Below are 15,418 nucleotides of genomic sequence, written 5' to 3' on the forward strand. Positions count from 1 at the left end.
AAAACACAGTTGATGGACAGAATGTAGAACAATGTCATACATTCACCCCAGTACAAGGATCTGGGCCTAAATCCATCGTTTTTTTGCACTCCACACCACCCTGGGTTAGACACTGGCTATATGCAAATCAGCTCTGACCCTGTGCCTCATGGGAACAGTCCAGTCCGAACTACCAAGCCATGTCTTTCCCAGACCGGAATCAAGCATCCAAGGACCGGTTTCTGGCTATCAGCCTTCATCAGCCTGGATAGCTTGACTCCAGTGGTGTGGAGAGCCTGGGACTCACGTCTGAGCATACCCAGCCCACTCGGGGTGAAAATTGCAAAAAACACAGTTGATGGACAGAATGTAGAACAATGTCATACATTCACCCCAGTACAAGGATCTGGGCATAAATCCATCGTTTTTTTGCACTCCACACCACCCTGGGTTAGACACTGGCTATATGCAAATCAGCTCTGACCCTGTGCCTCATGGGAACAGTCCAGTCCGAACTACCAAGCCATGTCTTTCCCAGACCGGAATCAAGCATCCAAGGACCGGTTTCTGGCTATCAGCCTTCATCAGCCTGGATAGCTTGACTCCAGTGGTGTGGAGAGCCTGGGACTCACGTCTGAGCATACCCAGCCCACCCGGGGTGAAAATTGCAAAAAACACAGTTGATGGACAGAATGTAGAACAATGTCATACATTCACCCCAGTACAAGGATCTGGGCCTAAATCCATCGTTTTTTTGCACTCCACACCACCCTGGGTTAGACACTGGCTATATGCAAATCAGCTCTGACCCTGTGCCTCATGGGAACAGTCCAGTCCGAACTACCAAGCCATGTCTTTCCCAGACCGGAATCAAGCATCCAAGGACCGGTTTCTGGCTATCAGCCTTCATCAGCCTGGATAGCTTGACTCCAGTGGTGTGGAGAGCCTGGGACTCACCTCTGAGCATACCCAGCCCACTCGGGGTGAAAATTGCAAAAAACACAGTTGATGGACAGAATGTAGAACAATGTCATACATTCACCCCAGTACAAGGATCTGGGCCTAAATCCATCGTTTTTTTGCACTCCACACCACCCTGGGTTAGACACTGGCTTTATGCAAATCAGCTCTGACCCTGTGCCTCATGGGAACAGTCCAGTCCGAACTACCAAGCCATGTCTTTCCCAGACCGGAATCAAGCATCCAAGGACGGGTTTCTGGCTATCAGCCTTCATCAGCCTGGATAGCTTGACTCCAGTGGTGTGGAGAGCCTGGGACTCACGTCTGAGCATACCCAGCCCACTCGGGGTGAAAATTGCAAAAAACACAGTTGATGGACAGAATGTAGAACAATGTCATACATTCACCCCAGTACAAGGATCTGGGCCTAAATCCATCGTTTGTTTGCACTCCACACCACCCTGGGTTAGACACTGGCTATATGCAAATCAGCTCTGACCCTGTGCCTCATGGGAACAGTCCAGTCCGAACTACCACGCCATGTCTTTCCCAGACCGGAATCAAGCATCCAAGGACCGGTTTCTGGCTATCAGCCTTCATCAGCCTGGATAGCTTGACTCCAGTGGTGTGGAGAGCCTGGACTCACGTCTGAGCATACCCAGCCCACTCGGGGTGAAAATTGCAAAAAACACAGTTGATGGACAGAATGTAGAACAATGTCATACATTCACCCCAGTACAAGGATCTGGGCCTAAATCCATCGTTTGTTTGCACTCCACACCACCCTGGGTTAGACACTGGCTATATGCAAATCAGCTCTGACTCTGTGCCTCATGGGAACAGTCCAGTCCGAACTACCACGCCATGTCTTTCCCAGACCGGAATCAAGCATCCAAGGACCGGTTTCTGGCTATCAGCCTTCATCAGCCTGGATAGCTTGACTCCAGTGGTGTGGAGAGCCTGGACTCACGTCTGAGCATACCCAGCCCACTCGGGGTGAAAATTGCAAAAAACACAGTTGATGGACAGAATGTAGAACAATGTTATACATTCACCCCAGTACAAGGATCTGGGCCTAAATCCATTGTTTTTTTGCACTCCACACCACCCTGGGTTAGACACTGGCTATATGCAAATCAGCTCTGACCCTGTGCCTCATGGGAACAGTCCAGTCCGAACTACCAAGCCATGTCTTTCCCAGACCGGAATCAAGCATCCAAGGACCGGTTTCTGGCTATCAGCCTTCATCAGTCTGGATAGCTTGACTCCAGTGGTGTGGAGAGCCTGGGACTCACGTCTGAGCATACCCAGCCCACCCGGGGTGAAAATTGCAAAAAACACAGTTGATGGACAGAATGTAGAACAATGTCATACATTCACCCCAGTACAAGGATCTGGGCCTAAATCCATCGTTTTTTTGCACTCCACACCACCCTGGGTTAGACACTGCCTATATGCAAATCAGCTCTGACCCTGTGCCTCATGGGAACAGTCCAGTCCGAACTACCAAGCCATGTCTTTCCCAGACTGGAATCAAGCATCCAAGGACCGGTTTCTGGCTATCAGCCTTCATCAGCCTGGATAGCTTGACTCCAGTGGTGTGGAGAGCCTGGGACTCACCTCTGAGCATACCCAGCCCACTCGGGGTGAAAATTGCAAAAAACACAGTTGATGGACAGAATGTAGAACAATGTCATACATTCACCCCAGTACAAGGATCTGGCCCTAAATCCATCGTTTTTTTGCACTCCACACCACCCTGGGTTAGACACTGGCTATATGCAAATCAGCTCTGACCCTGTGCCTCATGGGAACAGTCCAGTCCGAACTACCAAGTCATGTCTTTCCCAGACCGGAATCAAGCATCCAAGGACCGGTTTCTGGCTATCAGCCTTCATCAGCCTGGATAGCTTGACTCCAGTGGTGTGGAGAGCCTGGGACTCACGTCTGAGCATACCCAGCCCACTCGGGGTGAAAATTGCAAAAAACACAGTTGATGGACAGAATGTAGAACAATGTCATACATTCACCCCAGTACAAGGATCTGGGCATAAATCCATCGTTTTTTTTTGCACTCCACACCACCCTGGGTTAGACACTGGCTATATGCAAATCAGCTCTGACCCTGTGCCTCATGGGAACAGTCCAGTCCGAACTACCAAGCCATGTCTTTCCCAGACCGGAATCAAGCATCCAAGGACCGGTTTCTGGCTATCAGCCTTCATCAGCCTGGATAGCTTGACTCCAGTGGTGTGGAGAGCCTGGGACTCACGTCTGAGCATACCCAGCCCACCCGGGGTGAAAATTGCAAAAAACACAGTTGATGGACAGAATGTAGAACAATGTCATACATTCACCCCAGTACAAGGATCTGGGCCTAAATCCATCGTTTTTTTGCACTCCACACCACCCTGGGTTAGACACTGGCTATATGCAAATCAGCTCTGACCCTGTGCCTCATGGGAACAGTCCAGTCCGAACTACCAAGCCATGTCTTTCCCAGACCGGAATCAAGCATCCAAGGACCGGTTTCTGGCTATCAGCCTTCATCAGCCTGGATAGCTTGACTCCAGTGGTGTGGAGAGCCTGGGACTCACATCTGAGCATACCCAGCCCACTCGGGGTGAAAATTGCAAAAAACACAGTTGATGGACAGAATGTAGAACAATGTCATACATTCACCCCAGTACAAGGATCTGGGCCTAAATCCATCGTTTTTTTGCACTCCACACCACCCTGGGTTAGACACTGGCTATATGCAAATCAGCTCTGACCCTGTGCCTCATGGGAACAGTCCAGTCCGAACTACCAAGCCATGTCTTTCCCAGACCGGAATCAAGCATCCAAGGACCGGTTTCTGGCTATCAGCCTTCATCAGCCTGGATAGCTTGACTCCAGTGGTGTGGAGAGCCTGGGACTCACGTCTGAGCATACCCAGCCCACTCGGGGTGAAAATTGCAAAAAACACAGTTGATGGACAGAATGTAGAACAATGTCATACATTCACCCCAGTACAACGATCTGGGCCTAAATCCATCGTTTTTTTGCACTCCACACCACCCTGGGTTAGACACTGGCTATATGCAAATCAGCTCTGACCCTGTGCCTCATGGGAACAGTCCAGTCCGAACTACCAAGCCATGTCTTTCCCAGACCGGAATCAAGCATCCAAGGACCGGTTTCTGGCTATCAGCCTTCATCAGCCTGGATAGCTTGACTCCAGTGGTGTGGAGAGCCTGGGACTCACATCTGAGCATACCCAGCCCACTCGGGGTGACAATTGCAAAAAACACAGTTGATGGACGGAATGTAGAACAATGTCATACATTCACCGAAGTACAAGGATCTGGGCCTAAATCCATAGTTTTTTTGCACTCCACACCACCCTGGGTTAGACACTGGCTATATGCAAATCAGCTCTGACCATGTGCCTCATGGGAACAGTCCAGTCCGAACTACCAAGCCATGTCTTTCCCAGACCGGAATCAAGCATCCAAGGACCGGTTTCTGGCTATCAGCCTTCATCAGCCTGGATAGCTTGACTCCAGTGGTGTGGAGAGCCTGGGACTCACGTCTGAGCATACCCAGCCCACCCGGGGTGAAAATTGCAAAAAACACAGTTGATGGACAGAATGTAGAACAATGTCATACATTCACCCCAGTACAAGGATCTGGGCCTAAATCCATAGTTTTTTTGCACTCCACACCACCCTGGGTTAGACACTGGCTATATGCAAATCAGCTCTGACCCTGTGCCTCATGGGAACAGTCCAGTCGGAACTACCAAGCCATGTCTTTCCCAGACCGGAATCAAGCATCCAAGGACCGGTTTCTGGCTATCAGCCTTCATCAGCCTGGATAGCTTGACTCCAGTGGTGTGGAGAGCCTGGGACTCACCTCTGAGCATACCCAGCCCACTCGGGGTGAAAATTGCAAAAAACACAGTTGATGGACAGAATGTAGAACAATGTCATACATTCACCCCAGTACAAGGATCTGGGCCTAAATCCATCGTTTTTTTGCACTCCACACCACCCTGGGTTAGACACTGGCTATATGCAAATCAGCTCTGACCCTGTGCCTCATGGGAACAGTCCAGTCCGAACTACCAAGCCATGTCTTTCCCAGACCGGAATCAAGCGTCCAAGGACCGGTTTCTGGCTATCAGCCTTCATCAGCCTGGATAGCTTGACTCCAGTGGTGTGGAGAGCCTGGGACTCACGTCTGAGCATACCCAGCCCTCTCGGGGTGAAAATTGCAAAAAACACAGTTGATGGACAGAATGTAGAACAATGTCATACATTCACCCCAGTACAAGGATCTGGGCCTAAATCCATCGTTTTTTTGCACTCCACACCACCCTGGGTTAGACACTGGCTATATGCAAATCAGCTCTGACCCTGTGCCTCATGGGAACAGTCCAGTCCGAACTACCAAGCCATGTCTTTCCCAGACCGGAATCAAGCATCCAAGGACCGGTTTCTGGCTATCAGCCTTCATCAGCCTGGATAGCTTGACTCCAGTGGTGTGGAGAGCCTGGGACTCACGTCTGAGCATACCCAGCCCACTCGGGGTGAAAATTGCAAAAAACACAGTTGATGGACGGAATGTAGAACAATGTCATACATTCACCGAAGTACAAGGATCTGGGCCTAAATCCATCGTTTTTTTGCACTCCACACCACCCTGGGTTAGACACTGGCTATATGCAAATCAGCTCTGACCCTGTGCCTCATGGGAACAGTCCAGTCCGAACTACCAAGCCATGTCTTTCCCAGACCGGAATCAAGCATCCAAGGACCGGTTTCTGGCTATCAGCCTTCATCAGCCTGGCTAGCTTGACTCCAGTGGTGTGGAGAGCCTGGGACTCACGTCTGAGCATACCCAGCCCACTCGGGGTGAAAATTGCAAAAAACACAGTTGATGGACAGAATGTAGAACATTGTCATACATTCACCCGAGTACAAGGATCTGGGCCTAAATCCATCATTTTTTTGCACTCCACACCACCCTGGGGTAGACACTGGCTATATGCTAATCAGCTCTGACCCTGTGCCTCATGGGAACAGTCCAGTCCGAACTACCAAGCCAGGTCTTTCCCAGACCGGAATCAAGCATCCAAGGACCGGTTTCTGGCTATCAGCCTTCATCAGCCTGGATAGCTTGACTCCAGTGGTGTGGAGAGCCTGGGACTCAGGTCTGAGCATACCCAGCCCACTCGGGGTGAAAATTGCAAAAAACACAGTTGATGGACAGAATGTAGAACAATATCATAAATTCACCCCAGTACAAGGATCTGGGCCTAAATCCATCGTTTTTTTGCACTCCACACCACCCTGGGTTAGACACTGGCTATATGCAAATCAGCTCTGACCCTGTGCCTCATGGGAAAAGTCCAGTCCGAACTACCAAGCCATGTCTTTCCCAGACCGGAATCAAGCATCCAAGGACCGGTTTCTGGCTATCAGCCTTCATCAGCCTGGATAGCTTGACTCCAGTGGTGTGGAGAGCCTGGGACTCACATCTGAGCATACCCAGCCCACTCGGGGTGAAAATTGCAAAAAACACAGTTGATGGACAGAATGTAGAACAATGTCATACATTCACCCCAGTACAAGGATCTGGGCCTAAATCCATCGGTTTTTTGCACTCCACACCACCCTGGGTTAGACACTGGCTATATGCAAATCAGCTCTGACCCTGTGCCTCATGGGAACAGTCCAGTCCGAACTACCAAGCCATGTCTTTCCCAGACCGGAATCAAGCATCCAAGAACCGGTTTCTGGCTATCAGCCTTCATCAGCCTGGATAGCTTGACTCCAGTGGTGTGGAGAGCCTGGGACTCACGTCTGAGCATACCCAGCCCACTCGGGGTGAAAATTGCAAAAAACACAGTTGATGGACAGAATGTAGAACAATGTCATACATTCACCCCAGTACAAGGATCTGGGCCTAAATCCATCGTTTTTTTGCACTCCACACCACCCTGGGTTAGACACTGGCTATATGCAAATCAGCTCTGACCCTGTGCCTCATGGGAACAGTCCAGTCCGAACTACCAAGCCATGTCTTTCCCAGACCGGAATCAAGCTTCCAAGGACCGGTTTCTGGCTATCAGCCTTCATCAGCCTGGATAGCTTGACTCCAGTGGTGTGGAGAGCCTGGGACTCACGTCTGAGCATACCCAGCCCACTCGGGGTGAAAATTGCAAAAAACACAGTTGATGAACAGAATGTAGAACAATGTCATACATTCACCGAAGTACAAGGATCTGGGCCTAAATCCATCGTTTTTTTGCACTCCACACCACCCTGGGTTAGACACTGGCTATATGCAAATCAGCTCTGACCCTGTGCCTCATGGGAACAGTTCAGTCCGAACTACCAAGCCATGTCTTTCCCAGACCGGAATCAAGCATCCAAGGACCGGTTTCTGGCTATCAGCCTTCATCAGCCTGGATAGCTTGACTCCAGTGGTGTGGAGAGCCTGGGACTCACGTCTGAGCATACCCAGCCCACTTGGGGTGAAAATTGCAAAAAACACAGTTGATGGACAGAATGTAGAACAATGTCATACATTCACCCCAGTACAAGGATCTGGGCCTAAATCCATCGTTTTTTTGCACTCCACACCACCCTGGGTTAGACACTGGCTATATGCAAATCAGCTCTGACCCTGTGCCTCATGGGAACAGTCCAGTCCGAACTACCAAGCCATGTCTTTCCCAGACCGGAATCAAGTATCCAAGGACCGGTTTCTGGCTATGAGACTTCATCAGTCTGGATAGCTTGACTCCAGTGGTGTGGAGAGCCTGGGACTCACGTCTGAGCATACCCAGCCCACCCGGGGTGAAAATTGCAAAAAACACAGTTGATGGACAGAATGTAGAACAATGTCATACATTCACCCCAGTACAAGGATCTGGGCCTAAATCCATCGTTTTTTTGCACTCCACACCACCATGGGTTAGACACTGGCTATATGCAAATCAGCTCTGACCCTGTGCCTCATGGGAACAGTCCAGTCCGAACTACCAAGCCATGTCTTTCCCAGACCGGAATCAAGCATCCAAGGACCGGTTTCTGGCTATCAGCCTTCATCAGCCTGGATAGCTTGACTCCAGTGGTGTGGAGAGCCTGGGACTCACCTCTGAGCATACCCAGCCCACTCGGGGTGAAAATTGCAAAAAACACAGTTGATGGACAGAATGTAGAACAATGTCATACATTCACCCCAGTACAAGGATCTGGGCCTAAATCCATAGTTTTTTTGCACTCCACACCACCCTGGGTTAGACACTGGCTATATGCAAATCAGCTCTGACCCTGTGCCTCATGGGAACAGTCCAGTCCGAACTACCAAGCCATGTCTTTCCCAGACCGGAATCAAGCATCCAAGGACCGGTTTCTGGCTATCAGCCTTCATCAGCCTGGATAGCTTAACTCCAGTGGTGTGGAGAGCCTGGGACTCACGTCTGAGCATACCCAGCCCACTCGGGGTGAAAATTGCAAAAAACACAGTTGATGGACAGAATGTAGAACAATGTCATACATTCACCCCAGTACAAGGATATGGGCCTAAATCCATCGTTTTTTTGCACTCCACACCACCCTGGGTTAGACACTGGCTATATGCAAATGAGCTCTGACCCTGTGCCTCATGGGAACAGTCCAGTCCGAACTACCAAGCCATGTCTTTCCCAGACCGGAATCAAGCTTCCAAGGACCGGTTTCTGGCTATCAGCCTTCATCAGCCTGGATAGCTTGACTCCAGTGGTGTGGAGAGCCTGGGACTCACGTCTGAGCATACCCAGCCCACTCGGGGTGAAAATTGCAAAAAACACAGTTGATGGACGGAATGTAGAACAATGTCATACATTCACCGAAGTACAAGGATCTGGGCCTAAATCCATCGTTTTTTTGCACTCCACACCACCCTGGGTTAGACACTGGCTATATGCAAATCAGCTCTGACCCTGTGCCTCATGGGAACAGTCCAGTCCGAACTACCAAGCCATGTCTTTCCCAGACCGGAATCAAGCATCCAAGGACCGGTTTCTGGCTATCAGCCTTCATCAGCCTGGCTAGCTTGACTCCAGTGGTGTGGAGAGCCTGGGACTCACGTCTGAGCATACCCAGCCCACTCGGGGTGAAAATTGCAAAAAACACAGTTGATGGACAGAATGTAGAACATTGTCATACATTCACCCGAGTACAAGGATCTGGGCCTAAATCCATCATTTTTTTGCACTCCACACCACCGGGGGTAGACACTGGCTATATGCTAATCAGCTCTGACCCTGTGCCTCATGGGAACAGTCCAGTCCGAACTACCAAGCCAGGTCTTTCCCAGACCGGAATCAAGCATCCAAGGACCGGTTTCTGGCTATCAGCCTTCATCAGCCTGGATAGCTTGACTCCAGTGGTGTGGAGAGCCTGGGACTCAGGTCTGAGCATACCCAGCCCACTCGGGGTGAAAATTGCAAAAAACACAGTTGATGGACAGAATGTAGAACAATATCATAAATTCACCCCAGTACAAGGATCTGGGCCTAAATCCATCGTTTTTTTGCACTCCACACCACCCTGGGTTAGACACTGGCTATATGCAAATCAGCTCTGACCCTGTGCCTCATGGGAAAAGTCCAGTCCGAACTACCAAGCCATGTCTTTCCCAGACCGGAATCAAGCATCCAAGGACCGGTTTCTGGCTATCAGCCTTCATCAGCCTGGATAGCTTGACTCCAGTGGTGTGGAGAGCCTGGGACTCACATCTGAGCATACCCAGCCCACTCGGGGTGAAAATTGCAAAAAACACAGTTGATGGACAGAATGTAGAACAATGTCATACATTCACCCCAGTACAAGGATCTGGGCCTAAATCCATCGGTTTTTTGCACTCCACACCACCCTGGGTTAGACACTGGCTATATGCAAATCAGCTCTGACCCTGTGCCTCATGGGAACAGTCCAGTCCGAACTACCAAGCCATGTCTTTCCCAGACCGGAATCAAGCATCCAAGAACCGGTTTCTGGCTATCAGCCTTCATCAGCCTGGATAGCTTGACTCCAGTGGTGTGGAGAGCCTGGGACTCACGTCTGAGCATACCCAGCCCACTCGGGGTGAAAATTGCAAAAAACACAGTTGATGGACAGAATGTAGAACAATGTCATACATTCACCCCAGTACAAGGATCTGGGCCTAAATTCATCGGTTTTTTGCACTCCACACCACCCTGGGTTAGACACTGGCTATATGCAAATCAGCTCTGACCCTGTGCCTCATGGGAACAGTCCAGTCCGAACTACCAAGCCATGTCTTTCCCAGACCGGAATCAAGCATCCAAGGACCGGTTTCTGGCTATCAGCCTTCATCAGCCTGGATAGCTTAACTCCAGTGGTGTGGAGAGCCTGGGACTCACGTCTGAGCATACCCAGCCCACTCGGGGTGAAAATTGGAAAAAACACAGTTGATGGACAGAATGTAGAACAATGTCATACATTCACCCCAGTACAAGGATATGGGCCTAAATCCATCGTTTTTTTGCACTCCACACCACCCTGGGTTAGACACTGGCTATATGCAAATGAGCTCTGACCCTGTGCCTCATGGGAACAGTCCAGTCCGAACTACCAAGCCATGTCTTTCCCAGACCGGAATCAAGCTTCCAAGGACCGGTTTCTGGCTATCAGCCTTCATCAGCCTGGATAGCTTGACTCCAGTGGTGTGGAGAGCCTGGGACTCACGTCTGAGCATACCCAGCCCACTCGGGGTGAAAATTGCAAAAAACACAGTTGATGGACGGAATGTAGAACAATGTCATACATTCACCGAAGTACAAGGATCTGGGCCTAAATCCATCGTTTTTTTGCACTCCACACCACCCTGGGTTAGACACTGGCTATATGCAAATCAGCTCTGACCCTGTGCCTCATGGGAACAGTCCAGTCCGAACTACCAAGCCATGTCTTTCCCAGACCGGAATCAAGCATCCAAGGACCGGTTTCTGGCTATCAGCCTTCATCAGCCTGGCTAGCTTGACTCCAGTGGTGTGGAGAGCCTGGGACTCACGTCTGAGCATACCCAGCCCACTCGGGGTGAAAATTGCAAAAAACACAGTTGATGGACAGAATGTAGAACATTGTCATACATTCACCCGAGTACAAGGATCTGGGCCTAAATCCATCATTTTTTTGCACTCCACACCACCGGGGGTAGACACTGGCTATATGCTAATCAGCTCTGACCCTGTGCCTCATGGGAACAGTCCAGTCCGAACTACCAAGCCAGGTCTTTCCCAGACCGGAATCAAGCATCCAAGGACCGGTTTCTGGCTATCAGCCTTCATCAGCCTGGATAGCTTGACTCCAGTGGTGTGGAGAGCCTGGGACTCAGGTCTGAGCATACCCAGCCCACTCGGGGTGAAAATTGCAAAAAACACAGTTGATGGACAGAATGTAGAACAATATCATAAATTCACCCCAGTACAAGGATCTGGGCCTAAATCCATCGTTTTTTTGCACTCCACACCACCCTGGGTTAGACACTGGCTATATGCAAATCAGCTCTGACCCTGTGCCTCATGGGAAAAGTCCAGTCCGAACTACCAAGCCATGTCTTTCCCAGACCGGAATCAAGCATCCAAGGACCGGTTTCTGGCTATCAGCCTTCATCAGCCTGGATAGCTTGACTCCAGTGGTGTGGAGAGCCTGGGACTCACATCTGAGCATACCCAGCCCACTCGGGGTGAAAATTGCAAAAAACACAGTTGATGGACAGAATGTAGAACAATGTCATACATTCACCCCAGTACAAGGATCTGGGCCTAAATCCATCGGTTTTTTGCACTCCACACCACCCTGGGTTAGACACTGGCTATATGCAAATCAGCTCTGACCCTGTGCCTCATGGGAACAGTCCAGTCCGAACTACCAAGCCATGTCTTTCCCAGACCGGAATCAAGCATCCAAGAACCGGTTTCTGGCTATCAGCCTTCATCAGCCTGGATAGCTTGACTCCAGTGGTGTGGAGAGCCTGGGACTCACGTCTGAGCATACCCAGCCCACTCGGGGTGAAAATTGCAAAAAACACAGTTGATGGACAGAATGTAGAACAATGTCATACATTCACCCCAGTACAAGGATCTGGGCCTAAATTCATCGGTTTTTTGCACTCCACACCACCCTGGGTTAGACACTGGCTATATGCAAATCAGCTCTGACCCTGTGCCTCATGGGAACAGTCCAGTCCGAACTACCAAGCCATGTCTTTCCCAGACCGGAATCAAGCATCCAAGGACCGGTTTCTGGCTATCAGCCTTCATCAGTCTGGATAGCTTGACTCCAGTGGTGTGGAGAGCCTGGGACTCACGTCTGAGCATACCCAGCCCACCCGGGGTGAAAATTGCAAAAAACACAGTTGATGGACAGAATGTAGAACAATGTCATACATTCACCCCAGTACAAGGATCTGGGCCTAAATCCATCGTTTTTTTGCACTCCACACCACCCTGGGTTAGACACTGGCTATATGCAAATCAGCTCTGACCCTGTGCCTCATGGGAACAGTCCAGTCCGAACTACCAAGCCATGTCTTTCCCAGACCGGAATCCAGCATCCAAGGACCGGTTTCTGGCTATCAGCCTTCATCAGCCTGGATAGCTTGACTCCAGTGGTGTGGAGAGCCTGGGACTCACCTCTGAGCATACCCAGCCCACTCGGGGTGAAAATTGCAAAAAACACAGTTGATGGACAGAATGTAGAACAATGTCATACATTCACCCCAGTACAAGGATCTGGGCCTAAATCCATAGTTTTTTTGCACTCCACACCACCCTGGGTTAGACACTGGCTATATGCAAATCAGCTCTGACCCTGTGCCTCATGGGAACAGTCCAGTCCGAACTACCAAGCCATGTCTTTCCCAGACCGGAATCAAGCATCCAAGGACCGGTTTCTGGCTATCAGCCTTCATCAGCCTGGATAGCTTAACTCCAGTGGTGTGGAGAGCCTGGGACTCACGTCTGAGCATACCCAGCCCACTCGGGTTGAAAATTGCAAAAAACACAGTTGATGGACAGAATGTAGAACAATGTCATACATTCACCCCAGTACAAGGATCTGGGCCTAAATCCATCGTTTTTTTGCACTCCACACCACCCTGGGTTAGACACTGGCTATATGCAAATCAGCTCTGACCCTGTGCCTCATGGGAACAGTCCAGTCCGAACTACCAAGCCATGTCTTTCCCAGACCGGAATCAAGCTTCCAAGGACCGGTTTCTGGCTATCAGCCTTCATCAGCCTGGATAGCTTGACTCCAGTGGTGTGGAGAGCCTGGGACTCACGTCTGAGCATACCCAGCCCACTCGGGGTGAAAATTGCAAAAAACACAGTTGATGAACAGAATGTAGAACAATGTCATACATTCACCGAAGTACAAGGATCTGGGCCTAAATCCATCGTTTTTTTGCACTCCACACCACCCTGGGTTAGACACTGGCTATATGCAAATCAGCTCTGACCCTGTGCCTCATGGGAACAGTTCAGTCCGAACTACCAAGCCATGTCTTTCCCAGACCGGAATCAAGCATCCAAGGACCGGTTTCTGGCTATCAGCCTTCATCAGCCTGGATAGCTTGACTCCAGTGGTGTGGAGAGCCTGGGACTCACGTCTGAGCATACCCAGCCCACTTGGGGTGAAAATTGCAAAAAACACAGTTGATGGACAGAATGTAGAACAATGTCATACATTCACCCCAGTACAAGGATCTGGGCCTAAATCCATCGTTTTTTTGCACTCCACACCACCCTGGGTTAGACACTGGCTATATGCAAATCAGCTCTGACCCTGTGCCTCATGGGAACAGTCCAGTCCGAACTACCAAGCCATGTCTTTCCCAGACCGGAATCAAGTATCCAAGGACCGGTTTCTGGCTATCAGCCTTCATCAGTCTGGATAGCTTGACTCCAGTGGTGTGGAGAGCCTGGGACTCACGTCTGAGCATACCCAGCCCACCCGGGGTGAAAATTGCAAAAAACACAGTTGATGGACAGAATGTAGAACAATGTCATACATTCACCCCAGTACAAGGATCTGGGCCTAAATCCATCGTTTTTTTGCACTCCACACCACCATGGGTTAGACACTGGCTATATGCAAATCAGCTCTGACCCTGTGCCTCATGGGAACAGTCCAGTCCGAACTACCAAGCCATGTCTTTCCCAGACCGGAATCAAGCTTCCAAGGACCGGTTTCTGGCTATCAGCCTTCATCAGCCTGGATAGCTTGACTCCAGTGGTGTGGAGAGCCTGGGACTCACCTCTGAGCATACCCAGCCCACTCGGGGTGAAAATTGCAAAAAACACAGTTGATGGGCAGAATGTAGAACAATGTCATACATTCACCCCAGTACAAGGATCTGGGCCTAAATCCATAGTTTTTTTGCACTCCACACCACCCTGGGTTAGACACTGGCTATATGCAAATCAGCTCTGACCCTGTGCCTCATGGGAACAGTCCAGTCCGAACTACCAAGCCATGTCTTTCCCAGACCGGAATCAAGCATCCAAGGACCGGTTTCTGGCTATCAGCCTTCATCAGCCTGGATAGCTTAACTCCAGTGGTGTGGAGAGCCTGGGACTCAAGTCTGAGCATACCCAGCCCACTCGGGGTGAAAATTGCAAAAAACACAGTTGATGGACAGAATGTAGAACAATGTCATACATTCACCCCAGTACAAGGATATGGGCCTAAATCCATCGTTTTTTTGCACTCCACACCACCCTGGGTTAGACACTGGCTATATGCAAATGAGCTCTGACCCTGTGCCTCATGGGAACAGTCCAGTCCGAACTACCAAGCCATGTCTTTCCCAGACCGGAATCAAGCTTCCAAGGACCGGTTTCTGGCTATCAGCCTTCATCAGCCTGGATAGCTTGACTCCAGTGGTGTGGAGAGCCTGGGACTCACGTCTGAGCATACCCAGCCCACTCGGGGTGAAAATTGCAAAAAACACAGTTGATGAACAGAATGTAGAACAATGTCATACATTCACCGAAGTACAAGGATCTGGGCCTAAATCCATCGTTTTTTTTGCACTCCACACCACCCTGGGTTAGACACTGGCTATATGCAAATCAGCTCTGACCCTGTGCCTCATGGGAACAGTCCAGTCCGAACTACCAAGCCATGTCTTTCCCAGACCGGAATCAAGCATCCAAGGACCGGTTTCTGGCTATCAGCCTTCATCAGCCTGGATAGCTTGACTCCAGTGGTGTGGAGAGCCTGGGACTCACGTCTGAGCATACCCAGCCCACTCGGGGTGAAAATTGCAAAAAACACAGTTGATGGACAGAATGTAGAACAATGTCATACATTCACCCCAGTACAAGGATCTGGGCCTAAATCCATCGTTTTTTTGCACTCCACACCACCCTGGGTTAGACAATGGCTATATGCAAATCAGCTCTGACCCTGTG

This window comes from Lissotriton helveticus, chromosome 3_1, assembly GCF_964261635.1.
Source record: "Lissotriton helveticus chromosome 3_1, aLisHel1.1, whole genome shotgun sequence".
Taxonomy (NCBI): domain Eukaryota; kingdom Metazoa; phylum Chordata; class Amphibia; order Caudata; family Salamandridae; genus Lissotriton; species Lissotriton helveticus.